This window comes from Micrasema longulum, unplaced genomic scaffold, assembly GCF_059751315.1.
Source record: "Micrasema longulum isolate JH-2025_06_02 unplaced genomic scaffold, ASM5975131v1 h1tg001731l, whole genome shotgun sequence".
Lineage (NCBI taxonomy): Eukaryota > Metazoa > Arthropoda > Insecta > Trichoptera > Brachycentridae > Micrasema > Micrasema longulum.
In genome coordinates, this window is record NW_028278909.1 from 19,219 (window position 1) to 45,785 (window position 26,567).

At 31.6% G+C, this 26,567-nt stretch overlaps 1 protein-coding gene across 1 annotated transcript in view; it reads left to right on the forward strand.

The window, feature by feature from the left end:
• Positions 1–9,739: 9,739 nt before the first annotated feature.
• Positions 9,740–26,567, forward strand: part of LOC148274182 (protein O-mannosyl-transferase TMTC4-like) — a 65,618-nt gene continuing 48,790 nt past the window's right edge. Inside the window, exon 1 of the mRNA XM_088237471.1 lies at positions 9,740–9,807. The gene's annotated coding sequence lies outside the window, so the exon portion shown is untranslated. The remainder of the gene's footprint in view (positions 9,808–26,567) is intronic.

Consider the following 26,567-nt stretch of genomic DNA (forward strand, 5'->3'; position numbering starts at 1 on the left):
AAAAAATGTTTTCCAGTACGGGTAGGCAGTGAGAAAAGTGGTAAATATTTTTAGACGTTTTTCCGCCATAGATCCGCTTTATATATCTAAACCAACGCAGAACTCTTTTCCTAATGTTGTCGATAATGTTTATATCAGCCTAAGATTATGCACGGATCTCTACAGTTGTATTAATCACATAAAATTACTAATAACGAGAATAATCGTGTTTCTAGTTAAACAGATTTTCAAAATAGTAAGCTAAAAAGCCTTCAAACAAGTGAATAAATCAATTATTTCGAGTCATTCAACAAATCAAACGTGATTGAAGGTTGCAAATGGCATCAAACACCTGTTATTATTCGATTTCCTCGTCTCGTTCATTAACTATTAATGCGTTGATTGTGTAATTAATGGGAGAGTGCAATAGTAATCTCGTGCAGTAAACGTGGACATAATGATAGCTTGAAAACCCAAATTGATGACCTCCATTTCGTACTTTCATTTTGATTAGGGACCTTACTCTAACCAGAAAACGGGAATACGAGATGTAAATAGGACAATTTGTGGTTTTGAATATAACGACGTTCGCACTCGATTTCTGTTCGCGCGATAATGATTGCTATGGGTACTTCAAAGGAGGATCTATTGAAGTGGTCTGAACGATTCAAAGTAATAATTAAAATCATTATTTTGAAGTGTAAGGTTTATTTAACATTGGATCAGAGATACATACGTATAAACAAACTTTTATAACCACAAAAAATATTTTTTTAAAACAAATTTTCAATCAACAGTATGTGAAGAGTCCACTTAAACCAGCCAATGACAGGTCATTAGCCCTGTAAATGCCTAGACTTCCATACTTCCGTTTTGAAAAAATTTCCTTCTTTGTTGCATCAAATTTAGATCTAAATAACTCCCTGGGGAGGAAATTCAACCTTTCTACAAACATTTGGACACACTCAAACCATTGTTGATTACATTAAATTAATTTTACATTGAACAGAACTGTATTTTTTATCCCGCTGTGTTCTGAAAATAATAACTAAGCTTAGGGTTAGCATATTTATGGTGTTAGTTTTATAGCTTCTTATTGGTCATAGGTGGCCAAAGCGTTGACCGATGTCAACCGGTCGACCGCGCAACCATTCCTAGTCGTCCGCCTGTCAATTTTAAATGTTAATTTAGGTACTTTTTGAAGAAAAATATTTTCTTGTGATAAGTTTTTTTGGATCCACTTTTCAATGCAAGTTCACAGTTTATACTATGAATGCTATAAAAAAAACATTGCTCCCGTTTGACAGATGACTGTTTGACAGCATAAGCTATAAAAAGCTCTGAACCAAATAATGATAAACTCACAAAGTGGTTACTTTGGCCACCCAAATATACTGGTTATACTAAAACTAACAATTTAATCACCTTTTTATTTGAATAAACACTAAAAACACTGGTTAAACATTGTTTATAAATTTAATGGTGGTATCTAGCTCCTTTTGTTTTTTTTGTGTCCAACTTTTTCGATTTTTTTTTATTTATTAATGTAATATTTCTAGAGTTATTTTGTTTATTCTGACTGCTTTATTTTTAATATTGTTACCTACGGTGAAAAATGTTAAAATCAACGGAATATAACCTAAAGATAAATATATTCGATAAAACCTTGCACATAACAAAAGCAAGGTTCAAATAATTTTCAACTACAAAAAAAAAAAAAAAAAACTAAGTTGTAAAAGAAGAAGTATAAAAATTGAAAAATTGTTTTCAGGAGTTGCCTAGTTGGTTCAGCCGGATGAACCTCACCCACATGATAAAGGTTTTGGCTCTTTTACTTCACAAAAGCCAACAGATAGACGAGTTGAGGAAATGTGGATGTTTAAACATAAGCAGAATGGTGAATGTTACAGTTTATAAAATAGCCACTTTAACCAGCCAATGACAGGTCATAGGTCCCGTTACTGCCTAGACTTCCATATTACCATCTCAAAATGTTTTCCCTCTTGGCAAATAAAAATGTTTTAAAAAATTTCCTTACATTTTTGGTATGATCCTTTATATTGCTAATATTATATTCTATTAATACACATCTTTTCTTCTTTTTTTCCACGTCCACTTCTAAGTGGAGCATATGGAAATAACCAGACGGCTCTAGACTATCGCTAACCAGTACTCTCGTCTCTTCTCACGTCAATCTCGCGGCCCTAAGTTCCGCCAAATACAGCCAATAAATTGTCGTTGACGGCCTTCCAAGACAGGAAAATAGAGATACTTGTAAAGAAAAAAAGGTTAACCGTTAATATGCAGGATTTTTCTTCGTGAGTTGGAGGTGCTTAAAAGACACGAGGCTGGTGTTTAATGCTTGTTTTTAGCATTTTTTTTATTTTTTTTTTATTTATTTATTTACATCTTTTATAAAAAATACAATTTTACGTTTACTTTGCCTAGCAAACAATGGTAGATACCCCGTTTCAAGCTAGGCAATATACATTCTAATATATGATAATAGTTAACAAATTAATAGAGAGCACAGACTTATAAAATGTAAACTTACTCGTAAACACATTTTGATACATATACATACACACATACACATATATACACATATATATATACACACATATAAACACATGTACATACACACACACGTACATACACCCATGCGCATACACATACATACATTCATAAAACATAGACAATTTATTTATAATGCGAAACTTCATGATTGCCATCTGTATATATATTTTTAAAAATTATTAATTATTTTTATATTTTATTTTCGACATCCAGTAAGGATCTCCAATCCATGGTACGCATCAACCTTTCTGACTCCCTACGACCAATGAGATGAAAGAGCGAGGTCAACACCTTCCGCAACTTGACAACACTCCTGTCTTTCCACGATTCTGGCAAAATGTTATTGACCTTTTTGCCTACGTAATAGTGTTGTCTCGATGCCAGAACAGTGTTGACCCCTTCACTTAGTATCAGATCCCTATTAGAGTATCTTGTATTATGGTTGTGGTTGACGCTTGGGTAAATGTCTCTACTTATGTGTGTTTCCACTACCATTCTCAATATATATTGTTTAATAATATACAGTACTCTGAATTCTTTGAAGAGCAAGTCACTTGGATAAAGAAATGTTTCTTATTTAATTACCCGGATTAAAGATTTCTGTGCAATTGCTACCGGTTCAAGGGCGGTTTTTGTGCAAGCCCCAGCCAATTAGACCGTAAGTCAACACAGAATTTGCCAGTTTTTTACATACAATATAATACATAATTCAGTTTCCTTATATGAAATATTGCAATATTATATATCAAATATTGAAAATATATTTATAATGTTTGTTATATATTTATGTAAACAAAACTTTATGGTCTTATTTTTAATCGTCGCGGCGTATATAAATCTACTGAAAAAAATATTAAATAAAAAAAAATCGTGAAGGCTTGATTAGGTACAAAAACACAAACAAAACGTTTAATACTTTATTTTAACCAAACCCGAACCTTTTTCCATTTTAAAACATGATTGATGTTCTTTTTAAATAATAATAATTATCATTAAGTATCTTTATAACATAATCTCTTTTAAATCATGTTGAAGTTATATGGACGGGCATTAAATTATTATCTACCGCCTCCATTGGAAAATATTTTCAAGCACTGTACTCCTGTTGGCGAAGTATTAGCCATATTTAAATGAAGCCGAAGGGTTTAAGTTAAATCATCGAATGGCCATGGATCGAGCCTTCAGTTTGACCTATATCCGTAGCAAGCATACTGCCGGGTTATTGAGCACGTTCAATGTGTAACTTATTTCCTTCACTCAAATCGTGACTTTGATAAATGATCCAAATAGATAAATAAATCTGAGCTTTCTGCGTTATAATATAACGTGTTATGTTTGTTAAGATGATGCGGCATTATTGGGCAAAGATAATTAAGTAGATACATCCATTGGCGATGGAAAGCATTTCCCGGCCAATAACCTCCTACTCTTGCAGAGCAATTATCCCTTAGACAACACCTAGAAACTACAGGCCACTTGACTGGTTTGATTTATTACGCAATCGTGATTAAATTCCTTTGTTACGTCATCGCTGTATACACATCCACAACAATGTATCAAATCTTTTGTGTCGATTCCTGAGGCTTATTTATTGGCCATTGGTAATTTTCTTCGAAACGAAGTCTATTCATTCCGCCCTTTTTCATCGTTCATTGTTCAAAAATTTAAGTCCCGGAGTGTCTACTCTTTTGCGATCTTTATTGTTGTTTTTGATTACTTAAGGAAAAAATGTCCCAAATTGTTATTTTGGTAATTGTTTATTGACCTTCAACACTATTTTACTTTTGATCGAATATTATCATGAATAGGAAATGAAGTATTAAAAGTACGCTGATGGTAGATACAATTTATTAAACTAATCCTTTAATTCCCTTCACTTTCTTATGTTTATGTTACATATTTATATTAACATATTACAACAGAGATGAAGAACATTTAAGAGAAGGTTATTTAGAAGTCTAGGCATCTACAGGGCTTATGACCTGTCAATGGCTGGTTTAAGTGGCCACTTTACACACTGTGCAACATTCACCATTCTGCCCATATTTGAACATCTATATTCCTTCAATTCTTTCATCTGTTGATGTTTGTGAAGTTAAAGAGCTGAAACCTTTATTTATGCGGGTGAGATTCATCTAATTGAATTATTTCTCCTACATACTAGGCAACGCCTTAAAATGCTATTTTTTCAATTTCTATACTTCTTCATGGACCAGGTGGATTTATCAAGAATATTTTGAATATAAACAGCTCCTCAGGGAGTCGAATTCAGTCCTTGTATACAAAAATTTGGAAAAACTCAAAATATTGTTGACATATTTATATTATGATAACTATGTACTCTAGGCTAAATTTTGGTACAAAAAAAGAAATTTGCACGCTTGCAATTTAGCAAAAAGTATATACTTATTACCTGTTTTTAGCAATAAATAAAAAGTATTAAATATTTTCTTCCTTTATATATTCCAGATAATATTTTATCAAAAACCTTATGGCCTTATGGCCTTTCCACAAACCATGAAAATATACTACTGCACTATGAGGAAAAAAAATATTTACCAAATAATCTGTTTTGTAATTCACATGCTAAATATTAGTTTTTCAAAAATAAAGCTTTTTATTCTAATTTTTTTAGAAATATTTTATCGTGAAAAGTATTGAAAAGCAGAATCAATTAACAAGCTTGATTTTAAATAAAAATTTTATTTATATTATTTTCTATTTACTGAAACTTTAATGCTTCGTAGTATGAAAATGGAACATAAACTGTATTCTAATAAAGGTTTTTCGTTTATTTGTGAGGTAAATTATTTATGTTGGTAATCTCTCAACTTCAGAATAAATCATGTTTATGTTTCTAACAAGCTAAGAGATTTTGAACAATTTGATTGCACTGTACAGCCGTAAATCTTCTTCAGTTCAGAACTTTTTGTTTGAGTAGTGAAACTAACCTGATAACAGTTTAGAAGCCCCTATAACACGAAGTTGACGATAAGCTTATTCCACAGTATGCAAATGTACAAATTTTCTAAATTGTGATGATGTTTTCGTAATAAAATGTATATTCAAAAGTGACGACCATATCAATAAGGCTCATGTCACCCTATATAAAAAGAGTTAAATGCCAGAAATATATCACAGAGCGATTTTGATAAATGCAGCGCCTGATCTAACGCGATTTGGCACCCCGTCACTTAATCAAAAGGGATGGAAATATACACTTTTACATATTTTTGAAAAACATTTCCTTTCCGCACCTGATGGTACATAGAATACTCATTGGTACACCAATCACAGCGTTTCTTGATCATTTTTGTCACATAAAGGAAACATGAAGAGTCTTACACTTCAGGTGCCAGTCCAGGGACGATGAAATATTCAAGTGTTAAAACACCTTTTAACATAAATTTTTCATATCAACCATATCGAGAATTAAACTCGAGACCTCCGGATGGCAGGAAAACGAGCTGACCACTTCACCACGAGTCCGATAAAATAAATAAATACAATCTTATTGTTCTCATTTCCTTTGTACACACGTGATTGGTTCTTTGGGCCAAATGATTCTATCGTAAGTCCGGCTCTGCCTGTTGGATAAAAAATACTATTTTGTGTGTGAAATAGAACCAAAATCCTGGACCAGTCAACGGTTATTTCAGAAAAAAATCCTGAAAAAGGAAATCGAATGGAGAAAAGTTCGCCACGTATTGCTCTCATTTACTACTGTAATTGAATTAGTTTTGTAGTCATTTCGGCAAATTATTGATCATGTCCAATCAGTTAAATCACAGCCTGTAAAAAAATTATTTCCCCCTGTCTCAATCCAATGAAGTGCATATTTTGTACTTCTGGATTACCTTCTTTCAGCATAAAGATGCTAAGTTTACCAGATTACAGAGTGCTCCTTCGGAAAGCTTTTCTCGTTCGGCAACGGGCAACTTTTTTGTATATGTGGGCACCGCCAAGAAGACTTATGTGCTCAGATGCGGTATGTGGTATGCGGTATGTGGTGGGCATGTTGTGATTGAGTAAGTACTGAAGTGCAAGAAATTCAAATGAAAACATGATGAACAGTACTGAAAATAAAATCCCAGATCTAATCAAACCCTTATCCACAACCGAATGTGTAAAGAGCACCGTATTGGTAAAACAAATTCAGCGAATCTCAATCATCCATTACAAAAAGGTAAGGTGATCACCCTTACACTTCAAGTACCAGTTCAGGAACAGTGAAATCATGCATTGTAAAACTACCAATACACTGTTCCCTCGCAATATTTTTTTACTACCCTTAAATTTAAAATTATTAAAAATACAATTAAAGTTAACGATAGGTATTATAATATGAAATGTTATATATTTACTCTTTTTACCATTTTATTGTAGTCTACATTAACTTTGTGGTCAAACATTGTATCACATTTTAGTAAATAAATAATTATATATAGCCACTTACCGACGTTTATTTGTCTACCGGTTTTAAGACGTACCCGTCTCTTTGTCAGGACACTAATTACTATGTGTGATCTATCAGGATCTTGTTTTTTTTATTTTAAGCAATTACTACTACGATAAAGTTGTATAGCGTAATTAGTATTCTGACGAGAAGACGAGTGGGTCTAGAAACCGGTAGACATAGAAGAATCGGTAAGTGGCTATTTACTTGTACAATTATTTACATACATTAAAAAAAATATCATAGTAAAATTATTTTGCCGCGGATTCGCTAAATATCTTAGCGACTCGAGAAATTCGCACCTTGCCGCAAATCCACTGTTTAAATTAATCGAATTAAGCTAACCTAGTGCGCCATTATGGTGCGCTGATTCCCGGCCCGGGCAAGCGCCATTGTGAGATGATGGATTGCGCTAAGTTAGCCGGTGATTGCGCCTGAGGTATGCGCCATTAGTGTTTATTACTTCTGTGTTATGCAGCTTACGGTGACGTACCCATAAATATTTCCTCAGAGCGAGAATTCCAGCCAACAATGGACTGCCTCGGTACAGGGGCTGAGAACTGGAACTAGGAACTGGAACTAGGAACTGGAAACTTGACTGTCTGTACCGGCGGATGTTATTATATTAACCGGAAATTAGGTGTTATGAAATCATTTCTAGAAAATGTCATGAATCCCATTTACTCTCTCACTAAATTTATTCCTTTTTGTTATTATTTTGTTTATATTCGCATTTTTTTCAATGAAAGATAAATACTTCCTACTATTAATACTTAAAACATTTAGCAAGACGTCAAACATTACAAAATATCCTCTCCAGCATTTCTGTGCTGCGTTACTCTTTTATTCCGTAGCCAAGACAACTGCTTATTAATGAACTCGCCGTAGTAATTCCTGGGAAATGATAACCAGAGTGGTTTCCCGTTACCTTCTCTGGTAGATTTTAATGTTGGGGTTACTTTCCCTTAGCTGGTTAGTTTTGGTTTGGAGGCGCTAGAAACTCGGCTTTCATCCTCTCGTTATCTGCTGAGATCATAATGTTATAAGTGTGATCTCATTGCTCAGGGTTCGCAACGTGGACGCTAACGAGTTGGACTAGTCAGGATTGTTGCCGGTAAAATGCAACTGGTCGTTCCTAGTATTTTCAAGAATCACACCCTCCATAAAGATGTGCTTCACTGCAATCCTACTGACAGTTCGATCCCTGAAAATTAAATGTAAAAAATATGTGGTTTTTTTTTCAAATTTATGTACATATAAAAAAAAAACTTTAATGAAAATTTTAAAACGAATTTTATGTCACAGCACGAGTATTATGCTCTATTAGAGAGGTAAAAGCATTAAGTTTATAATGTCAAAATATAATATGTAAATCTAAAAAAAATAATCATGTTAAAATGAACAAAGATAATAAAAAGTAAAGTCAAGAATACAATATATTTAAGAAAGAAGTGAAAAATTACATCTTTAATTTTTTTTTATGTAACACCAATTTAAAACATCGTTTATATCTTTTTTGTATTTTTTTTATATTATCCTAAAAATATTATGAATTAAAATAAAATAAACTATTGTTAGACGTCACTTCCTATTATGTACACAAGAATAATTTATTTCTTTTACGTAATGGGAAACGTTAATGTAAATATATGTATTTGATAAATGTAAAAAATTGTATTTGGTTGTAATATTGTATTTTTATTTGTTTTTAATAAAAAAAATTAAAAATAATATATATAATTAAAACTTGTTTTATTAAATATAAAGTTTTTAACAATAAGCAAAAATACAGATTATTATTAAGTAGATAGGCACCGACATATTTTGTTTGTTCTATTTATAAGAAGTATGACAACCTAATGATGTTTTCTTTAAAAGTACTGGTGCGCTGGCCTACATAAAGGTCGTAAAAATGAAAATGTTTTCCTAGTGGTTCTCTGAATACTGATTTTCCTCCCTTTATTGCATTGTCAGCATCCCCTAGCTTTATCTACCAAAGGCTTTTTTACAAAAAAATATTCCTTGCACTGGCATCCTAACATTTATTATCATTTGTAGAATTGTAAAAGCTGTTGTGTTTTTTCTAAGCGAAAGACATTTCAACCCTTTTTTGTAACAGTTCAGTGCTTTGAGGGGTCTAGAGGAATCGGCAATTGATAAATGGATGGCGGTCGAGCTTCGTTGAAACCTTAACTGGCACTCGTTACTAGTAGATAAATGAAACGAATGGTAAAAAAACGGACCAATAATAATAAAACGTTTTAAATCAAATAAAGTATAATGGCAGTCGAATCATCCTACATGAATACTAGAAGCTCAGCATTTGTCTGTTTTTTTGCAAATGATACGTGTCCTCAGAGCCTTAAGTATGAAGAATTAAACAAGTCTATATGTTCTCATCTTATGTTTTGTTTTTACTTACTGCTTAGCGAAAATCAAAAATATTGAATTCCATGTATTTACTTATTTTACTGTAAATAGGAACTGAATTAGAATTTCACCCACATCAATAACAGTTCTATCACTATTATTTTACAAATAACAACAGAAAAAGCGAGTAATTTTACAATATATAAAGATATCACTCAAACCAGCCATTGAAAAATCATACGCCCTTTAAATACCGAGACCTTCACTTCCCTATCTTCAAAACATTTCTCATCTCTGTTGTAAAATGACTTTATAATTTTTTTTTTATTTTAATATTTGCTTTTTTATGATTTTCCCAGATATTTCAATTGCGGAGGCCATTTTCGACGAGTTGTAACGAGAATCGAACCTGGAAACTTCTGTGGGTAAGTCAAGCGTCTTAACCACTACATTATAGAGGCCACTAAAGCTGCGGTAGAATGGGGTTCAAACCATAGACCTCTAATCTTTGAGTTCGCGACACTAGCCACGCGATCACAACCCGATTAAATTAAAAACATGTAAAAACTAGTCGGTATTATAACTTGCTTATAGAAAGGATTTATTTATCCTTATTTATTTATTAATAGATATTTTGTCATTTAATTATAACACAATTGTTGGAAAATTGTATTAGTTAATAAGCAATTACTTTAACTCAATGCATGCGGGTTTAAGATTCAAACATTACTGTCAATTCAAAATTACATATTTTCGTTTACCTAAATTTTTACTGGGCTTTTTCCAATTTACATAACAAAAATTAATCACTTTGTGTTATGAAAATGCTAAACGGAACATTTGACTGAAAATTATTATCATCGCCAACGGGCAGATTGTCATAAGCACAGCAAGATAATGAAAATAACCTCACATTAGCTGGCAACCAACGAAAGCCTGAATATTTATTAGCCGTGATGCCAGTGTATAACGGCTACGCTAATACGGCCTACCCGTTACGGCTAACGGCCGATGGTACACGGTTTCAGTGTTCAGCGTCACGAGGATAGCGGCGTGGCCACGTGTTACTAAGCGACAGGTGACTTTAACGTGAATTCTAATTCCACTGACTCAATATTGTCTTTAAACCGATAGTATACAAAGATACAATACACGTAACAGCGTAACATCAAAAGCAATAAAAGTACCATCAAAATTAAACAGAAATGACAAATGAATACGTGCGTAGAATAAAATGTTAATTATTGTTTGCGTAACAATTCAGAAAACGATTGTACTTGCGAAACAATTTTTATTTGAAATTATCGTAACGAGTTGTAGAAACGAATTTAATTATTTTTTCCACGTAATCTTTTTCCATCAATATTTGAGGCTCGACACGCAAAGCGCGCGATTTTCAACCTGACGCCCTTAATGTGTTCGCTTTCGCCGGAAGTATGTATAGGTAGACGAAAATGGAGTAATCACTCTTAAAGAACGCGGTTGGTTTCGGGTATTATGACGTCACATAAACAGGAATCACGGGCTCGCAGCGCTGCTCGGGATCATTATACAGAATAATTCATAGTACGGGAAACCGTTTGGGAACACATGTAAACCCGTGTAATTTTTACCGACAAAATACACACATAATAAAAGACGCTGTTTTCCAACCTCGATTTGAATCCACGTTTCATAATTTCGCGTCAGGTGCGCTCTAAAGGGCTGTAAGCGCCGTTAATGCCGGCAGTATCAGTGCTACTAACGATATTTTATATTACGCTCGTGTTAATGATGTTTTTGGATTAAAATCTAACGAGATCCTCTTTCAATGATGCTCCGCTAAATTTACGGAAGGAATATTTTCAATTCCCCTTGAAATTCAAATAAATATTTTTAATCAAGTTGGATTTGAAAGTTATGGTGATTGTACTTAGCGATTATAATTGTCCATTTATCGGAATATCCCATAGTCATCTGATAGATCAATTGCAAATTCAAAAGTGGATTACGGTAAAAATGAATACCTTCATATCATAGAACATAAACTACTAGGGATTTAACATTTGTTTGAATATCAAATCAAGTTCTCTCGACCTCCGACATTCCAATTAATATTTTCAAATAATAAAAAATATTTACAAATGCGAGTAGGTTTATATTTATACTTTTATTTTGTGTAAGAGTCGACATGTATGTACCTAATACCAACATATAGATTTTGTTTTAAAGTTGTGTAAGTTAGTTCAACAAACATAATGTTATATTTAAGAAAATTTTAATAAAAAAGGTCTTGTTTCAATCGAATTATTATCACAGAGTTAAAAAAACATTTTAGAAATAGAAATATGGAAGTCTAGAAATTAAGCGGCCTCCATGGTGAAGTGGTCAAGATGCTTGACTCACACTCGGAAGGTTCCAGGTTTGATTCTCGGTGAGATTTTTCCTTAGCCTGGGTGTTCTATCATGCCTCCTGGCCTGTTGTGGTGCAAAAAAATAATGTAATTTTAAAAGTGTTACTAGGCTTATGATCTGTCAATGGATTGTTTAAATGGCCGCTTAATACACTGTTTAATATTCACAATTTTGCCTATGTTTTAACATCCTTATTTCTTCGATTCTTCCATCTGTTGATTTTTGTGAAGTTAAAGAGCTATAATCTTTATTTGTGTGAGTGAGGTCTTATTTCTTAAGTATTCAGTGCCGAGTTTCTATTTTTTCATAACACTTATTACCTACAAATTAAAATTAATTTAATATTTTTTTAATTCACTAATTGTATGATGTTATTGTCAGTCGTGGTACGAAATAAAGTTTTGCTCTTTGTCGTCAACTCTTCCTTCCCAGTTATGTGCAGCTAGCAGCTTGTACACATTACATCTAATAACATTAATATCTCTATAATATTTTAAATATTAGCTAACTTTTTTCGGTATTTCTCCGTTATACATGTACGTGTCAATTGAAATGATTTATTACTATGTATATTGTTAAATAAATTCAACATAAAAGATTACTGAATATATGGTTGTGTTGAGCACTCTGTACGTTTCACTCTCGATGCTATAGGTATATTCGCGAGCGAGAGAGACAAATTCACGCGTAACGCAGGCTAGGAGCAAAGTACCCTGTATCACAGTACGCCAGTTTTGCACGGTTGCTTTCGAGCCTTTTTTAAAAGCGGTATCTATGTTTACTCTGCAAACGCTAGCCAATTGTTTTTTTTTAATATATTTAGCAATTAGATTTTTTTAAATATCGTTTTTAACTTTCAATATAAAAGATTTAAGCAACTGTCCATGAATATTCCATTTTTTTGTTTTAAAATCTATATTTTTTTCCATAAGTATTGACTACACAGCACCTTGATACCTGAATGTTTTTGGTACAGTAAGGTTCAGGTTAAAAAGCTTTCGTTTCTTAAGAGGTAAACTCATCATTGTTTAAAGAATATTGCCTTAAATAGATAACAGTGACTTAGAATAAGCCAAAAGGTGTAAAAGGGAAATCGTTTTAAATTTGTCTCTTAGTTTGACAGAAATAGCTACTGTATCGTCAGCCAATCTGTGTAATCTGTTGCTTTAGACGGCGCCAAATTGAAAGATACTGTTTCGAATGAACGGGAAAATTTTATGTACGAGATCAAGAAACAAAGCAGGAAGGATTGAGAATATTTTACGAATAAATTTATTAATTTTATTTGGGCTGTATAAATTGTAACAATTCGAGACAATATGTATATTGTTTGGGTGATCCCGTGTTAGTTTTATTATTTTCGAAGTTTTAGCTACCATTGCAGAAAAAATAGAAAAACCTGTACAAGAATAACAGAATATTTTTTTTATTTCAATTCATTCATATTACCATTTTCTATATACAAAGACAACGCGCGACGGGCTGAAATTAAACTCAATGTGGTTCGCGACTCTTTATACTACAAAAATTATGCAGAATGTGCCAGTGGCGAATGATGATTTTAATTACAGGTAAGCTATAAAAAATATCATACATTTGTACCTATATAGGAGGTACATGTAAGTAATTTATACTATAAATTAATATTATATACTGTGGTTCTGTGTGATACAACAACTCTCATCCATGAAATCAACTCAAACGATGTAATTTCGTGATTTATTATATTATATAGATATATTATCCATTATTTTAATAAAAATAAAATATAATACATATATAAAAAAATAAATAAAAAATACCACTAAGAAGTCAATCGATATTAGGTATTTAATTGAAATGTCAACTGGACGCATTGTTCTAGTAATTACTAGTGTTAAAAACGGCCGCGTGGAGTGCTTTGTGTCCTGCAATATGACTCATGAAAGTAATTATGGTTTTGTGTCAAAAGTATCATCTCAAAGAAAAATAGTCCTTAAGAAACAATGTTTGAAATACTGTTTTCTAATCAAAAATCTTCAAATAATTTGTGTAATCTGCGAGTTTAATTTATGAGAAAAAACCCGCACTGGGGTTAATACATTCAAAATATAGTATTCTTATTTGTTTGAAAAAATAAGCTGGAATAATCCGGTAGTTTCTCAACTCACCGCAGGATTTGGGCGCGTTTTATTAAAATCTATATTTATATTAGGATAAAAATACAAACGATAGAAATGATTTAAAATAAATGGTAATTATTTATTTGTTTTTCTGTAAATTAAGTTACAATAAAACATTATTATGGTTAGTCAAATATAATGGTAAGCTGTGCATAATCGCTTCTATTTACGGTTTGCCCCTGGAATGTGCCTACTGTCTACTGCGACATGGTGCAAATTACTGTTATATTTTTTCTACCGAACGCACAATTTTTCTTGATGATGGCTCCTGCAATGGTAGCCGAAACGGACACGGGATTACCCAAAAAATTTGCATAGAGGCTGATAATAGTGACCTTCAAAATCTATGCACCAATTCAAGACAAGCTGTGTAATTATGAGGATACGTAGGCAGACTTTTCTTCATACAAACGTATTCCTGTATTCTACTATCGATTATGACACCAGAGCGATACGTTTTAACACATATCCTCCATCAACGTGTCCCTATTTTTTGTTTTAAATAAATAATAAAAATAGCATGATCGTCATTATTTTTTATATCTCTTTACAAATACATATGTATGGTTAATTTGTTTACTTATTGCCACTGGCAACCTCTTACAGTCTAACAAAAAAAAAGAATATTAAATATAAAACATAATGTTTGAGAATTCAAAATGATAAATTTAAACAGTTAAAAATCTAGTTCTTACAATATTTACATTGAATACATATACATTCACTCCGCTGCATCTTCCAAACATTCCTTAATACCTAAGTAACATTTATAAAAATGCTATTGTAAACATTTTTCATACAATTTACTTCTTTTATTGTTTTTGGAAGCTTATTATGCATTTTTTACGGCCATGCATCTTTTATCATTTCGGCTTTGAACTAATGTTTTTTTCATTAACGAAATTTTATTTGCATTTATTCCTGGTGTTGTGATTATAACTTTTTTCCTGCTAAGTAACATATTTAGGTTGATTTGACAATAACACTAAAGCTAGGGTTTCCTAGGAGAGCGGTGCCCGTATTTTAACGGCCGTAGTGAACGGTGATGCAGTGGACAGCCGTCGTAACGTCAACTAGAGAGTGGTTTCCTAGGGAAACGGTGTTAAATGGTGTTGATAACACCGTTTTCCTAGGAAACCACACTCTAGTCACCGTTACGACGGCTGTCCACTGCATCACCGTTCACTATGGCCGTTAAAATACGGGCACCGCTGTCCTAGGAAACCCTAGCTTAAGTTCCAAAGTATAAAGTCCCGCAAATCAGCATTATCTTTTATGTAAAAAAAGAAATACGCAAATTGTAAAAAAACAAATAAATAATAACAATAATTTTCCTTTTTAAAAAATGGCTATAATAGAAACTGGAAGCATAAAATAAATCTTAAAAGTTCCCAGTTTTATCTGCCGTCTTCGGATGCACGATAAACAAACATGATAACTATTGTTGGAAAAAACTAAACTCGCCAATACAGTATTTTTTTTCTAAAGAACAGTCGTTTAAAATAGTCGTAATGGGCTAAGTTTCCGTGTGCGGAAAACAGGAATGCGAGATTTCGATTTTGCCGATTTTATTTATACATTATCAGTCAGCACAGCATTCTCAAAGGTATTTGCAAGAGAATGACAAGAAAACTATATTAAAATACGTATTCATCAAATTATCTTTGCCACCGCATATCCTCTTAAAAGGACTCAGTAATCGTGTATTTTGCCTTAGGTTTCGAATTACATAAATTATTCAACTTGTCTTCTATTTCCCATACACACATTCTTGAATTCTAACCTACGTCATTGATGCGATAATCTGAATAAATACGCTAGAGAAAATATTAATTACACGCGTGAAACAACTCTGCAAACATTTTGTTTGTATTTTCCTAGATTGAAATACGTATAATTCTGAAGAAAATTATCAAAATCCCATTGCGTTCCGCGGTGCGATACTTCTATCTCTCTTTTTTTGTAAGAGAGACTAGATCGAGGACACGTAACTGCAACTTTATTCTCAAAATACTGATAAACGCTTTGCTTCTAGTACGTAGTACAAACAGTTCAATACAGTTTTCTTCCTTTTCATTTTTTCCAGTTTTTTTCATAATACAGATTTTTCATTTATATTTTATGCGAAATAGGAAACAACCATATAATTATAATAAACAAGAAAGCGCGTAGAATCATGTTTGCATACATCGCACTGTGTCCGAAAATCTTGCAACCCGCCTGCGCATGCGTGAATTAGTCGCGTAATGTTACCAGACTGCGAACAATTTATTATCATAACACAAATATAACATAACTTTATGTTACGTTTTACGACAAAAAATATTTTACTGGCTGGACTATAAAAAAACATGTACTTTTATCAGGCATACCTATAAAAACATTAATTAGTCGTATGGTAATAAAATAAATTAATACCGTTTGATATTTTGCTATAGTTTATTTAAAGAAAGCCGGGCAAAAAAATTGACTACCCTGGCAATACTTACCAGGGCTCCCGATCGTGCACAAAATACATTGAACTCGGGACCTCAAAAATAGTAGGCGAACGTGTGAACCACTACACTACGGGGCGAACATATCTTAACTCGATTTCCTTATTCAAGATTTTGACCTGATAGTCGCCATCAAGTCAAAAGCACTCGTTTAGGATTCCGGTTCTATTTCACACATAGAACTGTATTCTTAATCCCGGATGCAGATAAAATAATAAATCGGGTTCCTGGGTAATTAATGCGGTTTCGTGGCTAGTGGTGTGGACTCAGGGATCAGAGGTCCAAGGTTCGGACCCCACTCTATCCTAACTTAATTTTTATTTTCCAATAATGAGTAATTTACACTTCGTTGAAAATGGCTCCAAGTATTTAAATATTTGGGTTAATCATGAGAACACAGATATTTCCTTAAAAAAAGGATATGGTAATATCAATAAGTACATACACATTTTGCACATACTTGAAACAGCAATATTTCAAGTAAGTTTAAATGCGTAGACATACATAAGCTTTGACTCTGAAGAGATTCTGCTAAACAATAAACAATTTTTAGCTACAAAAAGGGATAGTTTAACAATGAAAGGGTCGATAAAATACAAACATTTTTCGTAATAATACTGTTTTAAGCTGTTTGGACATGTGTTTTACAATATAAAAACACGGTGAGTAAAAATGTTTATTTCTCTTCTTTACCACATTATGTGAACATTGCCAAACGTTTCCTGGAGACGCTATCGCCAGCCAGCATTTTCGTCTCTTCCAACATCAATCCCGCTTATCTAGGTTTCACCAAATAAAGCCGAAATGTACAAAATGTTTACTCACGGCATTCAATCTAATTTTATTTTTAATTTTTATCATCAAATCTAGGTTTCGACTGATAAAAAAATAAATAAAAATATTCACCTTGCACCCTGCCATTTTTCCGGGAGTAAATTTGGGTTATCTTTTTGTATCCAGTTATGTATCAATAGTCGGGGAATGTTATGGAATCTCTTAAAATCACCCCAGTATTTGCGTGAATCTCCCTTAGCCTCCGGCATTTTATTACAACTTACATATTACGATGTGCTAAAAGCCAAGCAACCCTCACTTGGAAAGCATTCCACAAATTACTCCCTGCAATATTATGTCTTGCTCAATTTTTATGCGAAATTGTGAGTTTGAAAATTTTCCTGGAATTCTCGGAGCTTGGGAAATTTGCCGTTGAAAAATTGAGATCTTACAAAAAAAGATCAGGCGTTAATGATTCCTTGCAATAAAAGGTAAGAAAGGAAAAGTTTTAATAAAATAATAAATGTGCGTTCCTTGATAATGAACTTGAAATATTTTTTTGTTTTTCTTAGCAACTCCCATTTTAATGTGCTGGTAAAATATTTTTCTGGCCTGAAACATTCCAAGGTAATAAAATAAATATAAAACTTTTATTATATTTTCATAATATTTCAACTTATAACTTTTTAAATAAATTTAAATAATTTACAATTTTTTAATTTAAAAACTATTTTTTATATGTTAAAGGAGATAAAAACATCGATAGATAAGAGCATCAATTTCAATAAACAAGAGACTTTAAACAAAGTCAATCCAAAAACAAAGATAAATTTCAGTGTAGAATCATCTTCAAAATTTACAGTTTACATTCAACCTGCCAAAAATTAAACATAGGACCTCAAACATTATAAATGAACGCCCTAACCCCTTCAATAAGGATTTATATGCACTCAATTATCTTTTTCACGACTTTTATCCATCAAATTGAAAACACTTGTCCGGGATTCTGGTTCTATTCCACGCACAACACTTCTTCTTCATCCACCGGACACATAATTAAATAACAATAATCAAAAACAAATTTTAAATGCCCGTATTTGTCATTTATTTGAGTAAATGGTTCTCGGCGGCTTATTCTTTATAAAATAATAATACGTGACCAACTATATTAAATTAATTTGTGAAAAATTTTCATTGTCTTCACGAATTCAACTATTTTTTTTATTGATAAAATCAAAACTGATCGAGTTGTGGTCCTGTGGCTAGTGTCTCGGACTGAAGGACCAAAGGTCTGTGGTTCAAATCCCTTTCTACCCCAACTTCATTCCATTTTCTAATAGTGAGTCATTTACAACTCGTTGAAAATGGCCCTCAAAATGAAATATTTGGGTAAATCATAAGAACGCAAATATTTATTTTTTTGAATATAACATTTGATTACACTTATAAATTCAGATGAAATCATTTCATTGAGTTTATTTTCAATGGTTCTATGAATATTTTAATTAAGTATTTGAATGTGATTGTGTATTAGCGTTATTTATTATTATTGTTAAGTTTTAAAAAAATCATGTATAATATTTTACTTTGAATTATGTTAGTAAATTTTTTTTGGAAGCTCAAATTCTTGTAAGTTCAATATATACATAAACATCAAATATTAGTTTGTGAGCAAAATATAAAATTGATAAAAATGTTAAAATATGCATCTATGTACATTTTTTAAACAGGCATATATCCAATAAATTTCCAAACAGAAGACACAAAACATTTAGCAATATATTTAGTAACAAAGATAATTTATTTTAAAGGAGTTTCCAGATCCCAAGGATTTTAAATTTCTAATCAACTTTGAATTCTTGGTACAAGTGAGTGGTAACCAATATTTTTGTAGATTAGAAAAAAAATGTTTGGTGATGTTGTGTTGATCAACTTGCTACTACGAACGATTATTACTAGCCCTATGAAATGAATATTTTAAAACAATACACTGCGTCACCTTATCACGTCAATACATTTGATTAATATTTTATTGCTGAAGGAATAAAAATGTATTTCTTTCATTTTATTCGCGTACCTAATTGAAATATATTCAATTTTAACTTTTTAGTAATTAATCATCATTATAATTTCCCTATCCATGTTGCAGCATCATCATCATCATCATTCCATTTCCATGCATTGGTACACCAATTGCAACGTTTTTTGATCATCTTGTTATATAAAGGTAAGATGATTAGTCTTCCTCATCAGGTACCAATCCAGAGACTATGAAATATTCTAGTGTGAAAACACCCTTTTTAAAACAAATATTTCATACCAACCATGTAGGGAATCGAACCCGAAACCCCTTGCATAGCAGGCAAACGCGCTGACCATTACACCACAAGGCTGACGATGCTGCATAGGGTACTGCATTGGCACTCCAACTATAGCATATCTAGATTATTTTTCTTACATGGAAGGTTAGGTGATCAGTCTTACGCTTCGGGCGCCTGTCCGGAAACATTAAAATATCGCGGTGCAGAACCATCAACTAATATTTCACGTCTACACTGCCAGTTATCAAACCCAGGACCACAAGGATGGTAGACGAACGCGCCAAACACTACATATCGAGGATTTTTCTTCGCCCGATTTTCTTATTCAGGATTTTAACCCTAGCGTACCCATCGAGTCAAAAACGCTCTTTCAATAGTTTAACTTATTATTTGTAACTTAGCTATTTTATTACGTAATTATAATAAAAAACTGTACTTTGTTTTTTGCAGAAAATATAATTATTCGATTAAACATACCAATGGATTGTTTTTTTTAATAAGTTATTTTAAATTCTTAAAGTTTTATCTACGGGTAAAATTAATAAATCAGCAAAATACTTTTTTTTATAATCAGCCATAATCAGAAAACGTATTGCTTTTGATCGCTTTTCACATTTTTAAATTCTAAAATAATTTTCATCATATTTACGTAGGTAATGCCTTAATTCGGGAAACTTCAGAATGATTTAATCCACGAATTAAACTTAAAAGGTCTTTTGGGTTTGTAGTTTAAAGGCATAGGAACCGAAATATTCCCATTTAACAATAGCTAAGCACAGCTGAATTTACCCTGAAAACGATATCATATTTTAAGAAGAATACCAGTAAAGTTTTCGCCAAGTTTTAAACAATATTCGCCAATAACTTTTGGGTGCGCTGTGTTGACTATAAATTCGCCCATGTACTTTTATGAATTTCAGCTATATTTTATGACATTGAAAATAATAAATACGCTCTTATATAGTTTTCTGTGTCCAGGCGGATGAAAAATACAGTTCAGTCTGTGAAATAGAATCCTGGAGGTGCGATTTAGACTGAATGGCTACTCTCAGATAAAAATCTTACAAACAAAAATCTAATGGTGATAAATTTGCTTTGTAGTATAGTGGTTGGTGCGTTTGTCAACTATGCTTGAGGTTTCATTTACTTGAAGCGTTAAACTATATCACCTAACCTTCATGAATCGGGTTGTGGTTCCTTGGCTAGTCTTGGAGACTCATGGATTAGAGATCCGAGGTTCAAACGCCACTCTATCCCAACTTAATTTCCATTTTCTAATAGCATGTTATTAACAACTTGTTGAAAATGGGCTCAAAATTAAAATATTTTGGTTAATCGTAAGAACACAGTTTTTATTAAAAAAATAATATTATTGAAATACGATTAATTTTGTTATTTTAACCAGTGCCATATGCACCACTAAATGGGAAAAAAGAAACAACAAAATGCATGTAAATTCAGTTATTCCTTATTTTAAATTAAATACTGTCAAAATATGAATTAAGCTCAATTTTTTGTTGAAATTGGTCCTCCAAATAAAAAAAAATGCTTTAGCTTACGGGATTGAATTTAAATGCAAACGCTTATTATAACAGCCCTTTTTAATTTGGTGTAAGGTAGTTTTTATGCTATGGTGATGATTGCAAGTATTTTTATATTAATTCAGATATGTTTTTTTTTCTAACGAGCCATATTAATATTAATATAATATTTCAAATTGATGGGACACCATTGCGCCTTTCGTACTTTAGTCTATTATCATCATTTCCCGACACTGTCTCATGTCATTTTCTAGACACCAAAGTAATATCAAACTCTACGCCAGCAGTGACCAACATTTGAAATACGCCCGTTATTATCGATAAACAAGGGTCGTTAATTCGCATCAGTCGTGAAAAAGTTTAAAATACCCAATATTTTGTGAATAATAAGTGAATTTACGGTAAAACATGTAAAAAAACGCTATTTAATGTGAATTTTATGTATAAAACATAGAAATTTTCGTACATTGAAATCTAAATAAATAAAAAAATAAACGAGACCTACCCTTTTCTGAATTCCATCTGGTAGAATAGATGTATCTCTTATAGATCCTGTTTTAGATAATTAATATGAAATGTAAATAAAATATAATTGATACGTTTATATAAAAATCCATGTCAAAAGATCTTCCTCTCAAAATACAAGTTTTTACACTATTGGAGATGTGGAGACGGTATTTTTAAATATGTTTATACAAAACATTTGTAATTTAACACTACGTTTTTTCAACAATTTTTCTCAGTAAAAAAAATATTTATTGAAAATGAGTATGAATGTAATACCTTAATTACAAAATACGAATAACCCGCTAAGTCTCTATTTTAGGGGTTTATCAGCAGGTGGAAATGGAAGGGAGAGAAAATATGGAAGGAAGTTATAAAAATTACAGCACAAAATCCAAACTAATTGAGAACAAAATCTTTCTTCGATTTCTGTCTTGTAACTAGCGGGAATCGAACCCGTGACGCTAGATTCACAGTTAGTCGTCTAACTAACTGCGCCATGGCGCGGTGCGGCGCCTACCAATATATGAGTATTTGACATAAGTTATAAATAAAAAATACTTGGTACACTTCCACATATTTATTTAATCAATTGGCGCCTCTAATGGGCATCTCGTACGTTTTGTACAGTGTAAGTGCTTGACCATAGTGGCGAGCGTTTGATGACGCGGTGAACTCAAGTATATGGTAACAAGTATAGTGTCAATGGCGAGCGCGCGGGCGCAGCAAGGAGCCGCGTACCGCGCGCCAAATCTTTTACCAATCTTAGGTTCAAATCTCACTTTACCACAACTCGATCTCTATTTTTCCAGCACTAGTTATTCACGACTTTTAGAAAATGGTCTGAAAATGTAAATATTTGAATAAATATTTAGAATATTGATTTATTTGTTGATATTTTTTGATAAAACTCCATAGTTAATGATTTTGATATAATTATAAATTAGATTAGATTAGAGGCAAGTTTTTTTAATACACGGTATTCGCCCCACATAGCAGTTTTATTATTTTTTTAAATTTAAAGCCTGTTTTGAGACTCATCGATTACTTGAAAAAAAAACTTTTCAAATTTCGCTAAAAATTGGCTTAAAATAATGTCAGTCTTAATATATAAAACATATTTTTTTCGTGTATATAATGATTTATATGAGGTGCTAATCAAATTACATTACAATCAGGTTAAGTTGTAAGGAGTTGGTTGTTAAAACAAAGATTGTTAACGCAATCTGACACAAACCGCTGATGGCAAATGTTTTAGGCTGATGTTGTGTTTTTATAAACCGGTCTCAAATTAAAAAGTAGAAATTGAAAAATGTATTTTCGAATTATTTTGTAGGTCGGTTAAAATAAAATTCACATTGCAAAGATTGTCTATCTCTTCCTCAGCCCACGACAGCTACCCTCCTTACCCATTAGGGTTGGTTCCGTTATAAAAATTGACAAATTATTTCACATCAAGGAAATTTTTCACAATTATCCGTTGTCATTCTACCGAGAAAATTCTACAAGAATGAAAATGTCGTTTAGCAACACTAATGTATATTTATTGACACTTTTATAAAGATTTACGGAAACGATAATTGCGAAGACTTTTAGAAGATTTTCTTTGGGTTTTCTGATAAAGACAAATCTTTGTTCTAGGTTTTATCTTTATAATATAATGTTTCAGTACTTCCTTAAAAAAATATCATTCTCAAGGTGTTATTTATGTATACGTATTAAAACATTTTAAATCTGTGATTAATTTTGATTTCAAAAACAAACAAACCCTCACGCTGTTTTTCCGTGGGTAGACAGAAACGATAGAACACCACTTTAGTATGTCTTTAAAGTCCTTTCCTCAACATGTATACTACGTTTTATGCATGTATGATGATTATTGTGACTACTTCTTGAATAAGATAAATAATCATTGGAAAAATATTTGGAAGATTCTATTTTCAAAATTATTGTTGTGCTCATAGAGATATGTTGGCATAATAATACAATTAAATTATTACAAAAAATCAAAATCTAATCCTTAACCTTAACACCAATTACGTACGCAACAATATATATTATACAATTTTCTCACCTACACAACACTATGAAACGAGAATGTAGGTAATACGTGATTTTATTTGTATTGATATTGTTATTATTGCGGATATGGAGAGTGAAGAGTGGTGTATGGAGTGATGTATGTAAAATGTGGTGTTTATACTATGCGTATTATGTTAGTAGGTTCAATATTTATTTATTTATTTACGGTTCCATGAACCTTTTACATAATTACAATAAATCTAGTGAAAAAAAAACAACAAAAAATAACATAATATTAAAAGAAGAACAAAAACATCGAGAAAAGTATACAATGGTAAACAGTATTTAAATATAAAAAAGAAATTTTACATCTGTAATAAATATAAATATTTACATTTATAAAAGAAAGGTAAACAAAAACAAATAGCAGTTTTAAAAAAAAAAGAAGAAAAGAAAAAAAAATAAAGTGCTTTAAAAGGAAAGTTAAATAGTTTACTTCATGGTTTATATAAATATTGATATTAAACAATAATAAATTTAAAAAATAGTTTTACATACAAGAGTAAAGACTTAAAACAAAAGTGAAGAACTAATCAAATTTTAATTTTAAATTGTTAATCCTTTTTCCAAACACAGGATTTGATCATAAGCAGCGTGGTATAAAATAAATCTAAATCATTACTGTATTAATTTGCAAGTCACTGAATGCGAATAATCGACGAATTCAATGAATAATTAGTATCATAATGATGACTGTAAAACAAAAAATTAAGTCTTGTTGGTCTATGTGGAATACAAAAGTTTTTTAAATTTAACAGTTTGGGGCAATCTATTTTATCATTATATTTATATCATTATATTTATATCAATGAGAATCTGCTAACGTTTGTAGCAAAGAGTTGATTAATTAAATAAGTCTAAATCTTACATCATTTTCTTATATTAAAAAATTACTAATTGCTTCTCCTAATAGAGAATTCTAAGTTGTTTTGGTGTTGCATTTGTCGTTGTTCATTATTGCAATTTGTCGAGTGTGACATAAGAAAGTATTTAAATTAATTTTAGACAGCAAAACGGCACAATTAATTTAATTATTAAGTAAATTATAAATAAATGATTGATTAGCAATCATCGCCGTTTGTGAAGGCAAGGTAAATTTAGATTACTAAAGCTTTTTCGTTTTTTCTTGATTACAAATGATGCCATTAGCTGAGTTACCATTTTTTTAATTAATGTACAAGTATATTATAGGTATTAATAACAAGTTTTTTTTGCACTTGGTTTGTAACCTCCTGAAATGACTTTCCATGGTATCTTGAACAACTTCCGGGACAGTCGTGTTCAAATGTCACACTTATCTTATTTGTTCTTATTTAGCTCATCTATTTGTCAGGTGTCAACCCTCTAGATATAATTAAAGGGCTTGTTCTAATAGGGTTAGTTGTCCATAAAGTTGACAGCATGAAGTAGAAAACTGCCACCCCTTATCAAAAGTGGAATACAAAGAAGATAAAGCCTTATTATCTTGACGTTACGTGTATTTTAACCTTATTAAAATACATTTCCTTTGATCAACTATGACAGACGTACTTTAATCAAGCATAAGCGATAAAATACGACCACAATAATCCTTATAAATGCCATATTTTAACTAAATTATTAAATGATCCCCTTTTCCTCAAAATATTTCATAATTCTATCATAAGACAACGTTAAAACCAGTTAATTATATGCAATATTCTTATTTATTTCAAATTTTGCAACAAATAACGCTACGATACGAAAAATTGACATGTACACATAAATTAAATTATGAAAGTGTCAGTATTATTTTTATGTTCATATCTCCAGATAGGACTTGCTAAAACATAGCAACTCGTAGTTTAAATATCATTCGTTTTAGTTCATTTCTCACTATTTAATGGGCACATTGTTTTATTGTTTTTTTACATGAAATTCAATTTTACTTTGTTTGGTCGTTGAAAAAAAAAATTGTTTGATTCGTTCTGACGTTTTGGCCACCGTTGCAGGAGCCATCTTCGGGATAAACTGTGGAATCAAATCAAACCCACACGGGATCGCATTAAAAAAACACACATATGGAGACTTCTTATTTTTTTGTTTTTCAAACAAGAATACTTCAAATATATTAAATATACACCTGATATTTTTAAGAATCAGTTTGAACAAAGCATTTACGTATATAAATTTGGGTACCATACCCCTTACTAGAATTAACTGAATGTTATTTAAGGAATACATAATTGTAATAATCCGTCAACTGCCATGAATGAAATTTAATAGTCACGACTAGATTTCGTAAGGAGCTGAGGGTAAATACATTGACAAGATGACAATGGTAATGTGTTTGGATAATCCATGACACGTGTGTACACTCTAATGTCGTTTATTGTGTGCTACCTATTCGTTCTCTGAAACTTGAAAATCCTGAGGATAAGACTTATTAATTGAGAGTTCTATTTGCGAACCCGACAAAATCCTTTCCTTTTTTTGAGTGAATAATAAAAAACTGATACAATTGTATCTTCAACTTTTTTACAATTTACATTTTTTTTATTATAACCAGTTAATATTTAAACAAACAGTTATGGGTGAGAAAATAATTATGATTGTATAGAGAAGCAATAGAAAAATAATCAATTCAATTTTCTAGATTAGCAACATTGCAATACTCATGAAGAAGTTGCCGTGTTTTCAACAAACCCAATAATTTGAATGACAGATTCTCAAAAATATTTTACATCCGTATTTTGAACTGACGAAGTAATGAAGTTATTGCTAACAATTGTATTTTGAATAAGATTTATCCAGGTTTGCAAGTAATACCCTCAATTGTTAATAGATTGTAGTTGTAGGCGTAATTGTAGACGAATTGTGGTCCCGTCCGTGGTTAGTGTCGAACCCAGCTGTACCACTTTTTTTTCCCATTTTATAAGTCGGTTCTTAAGGAT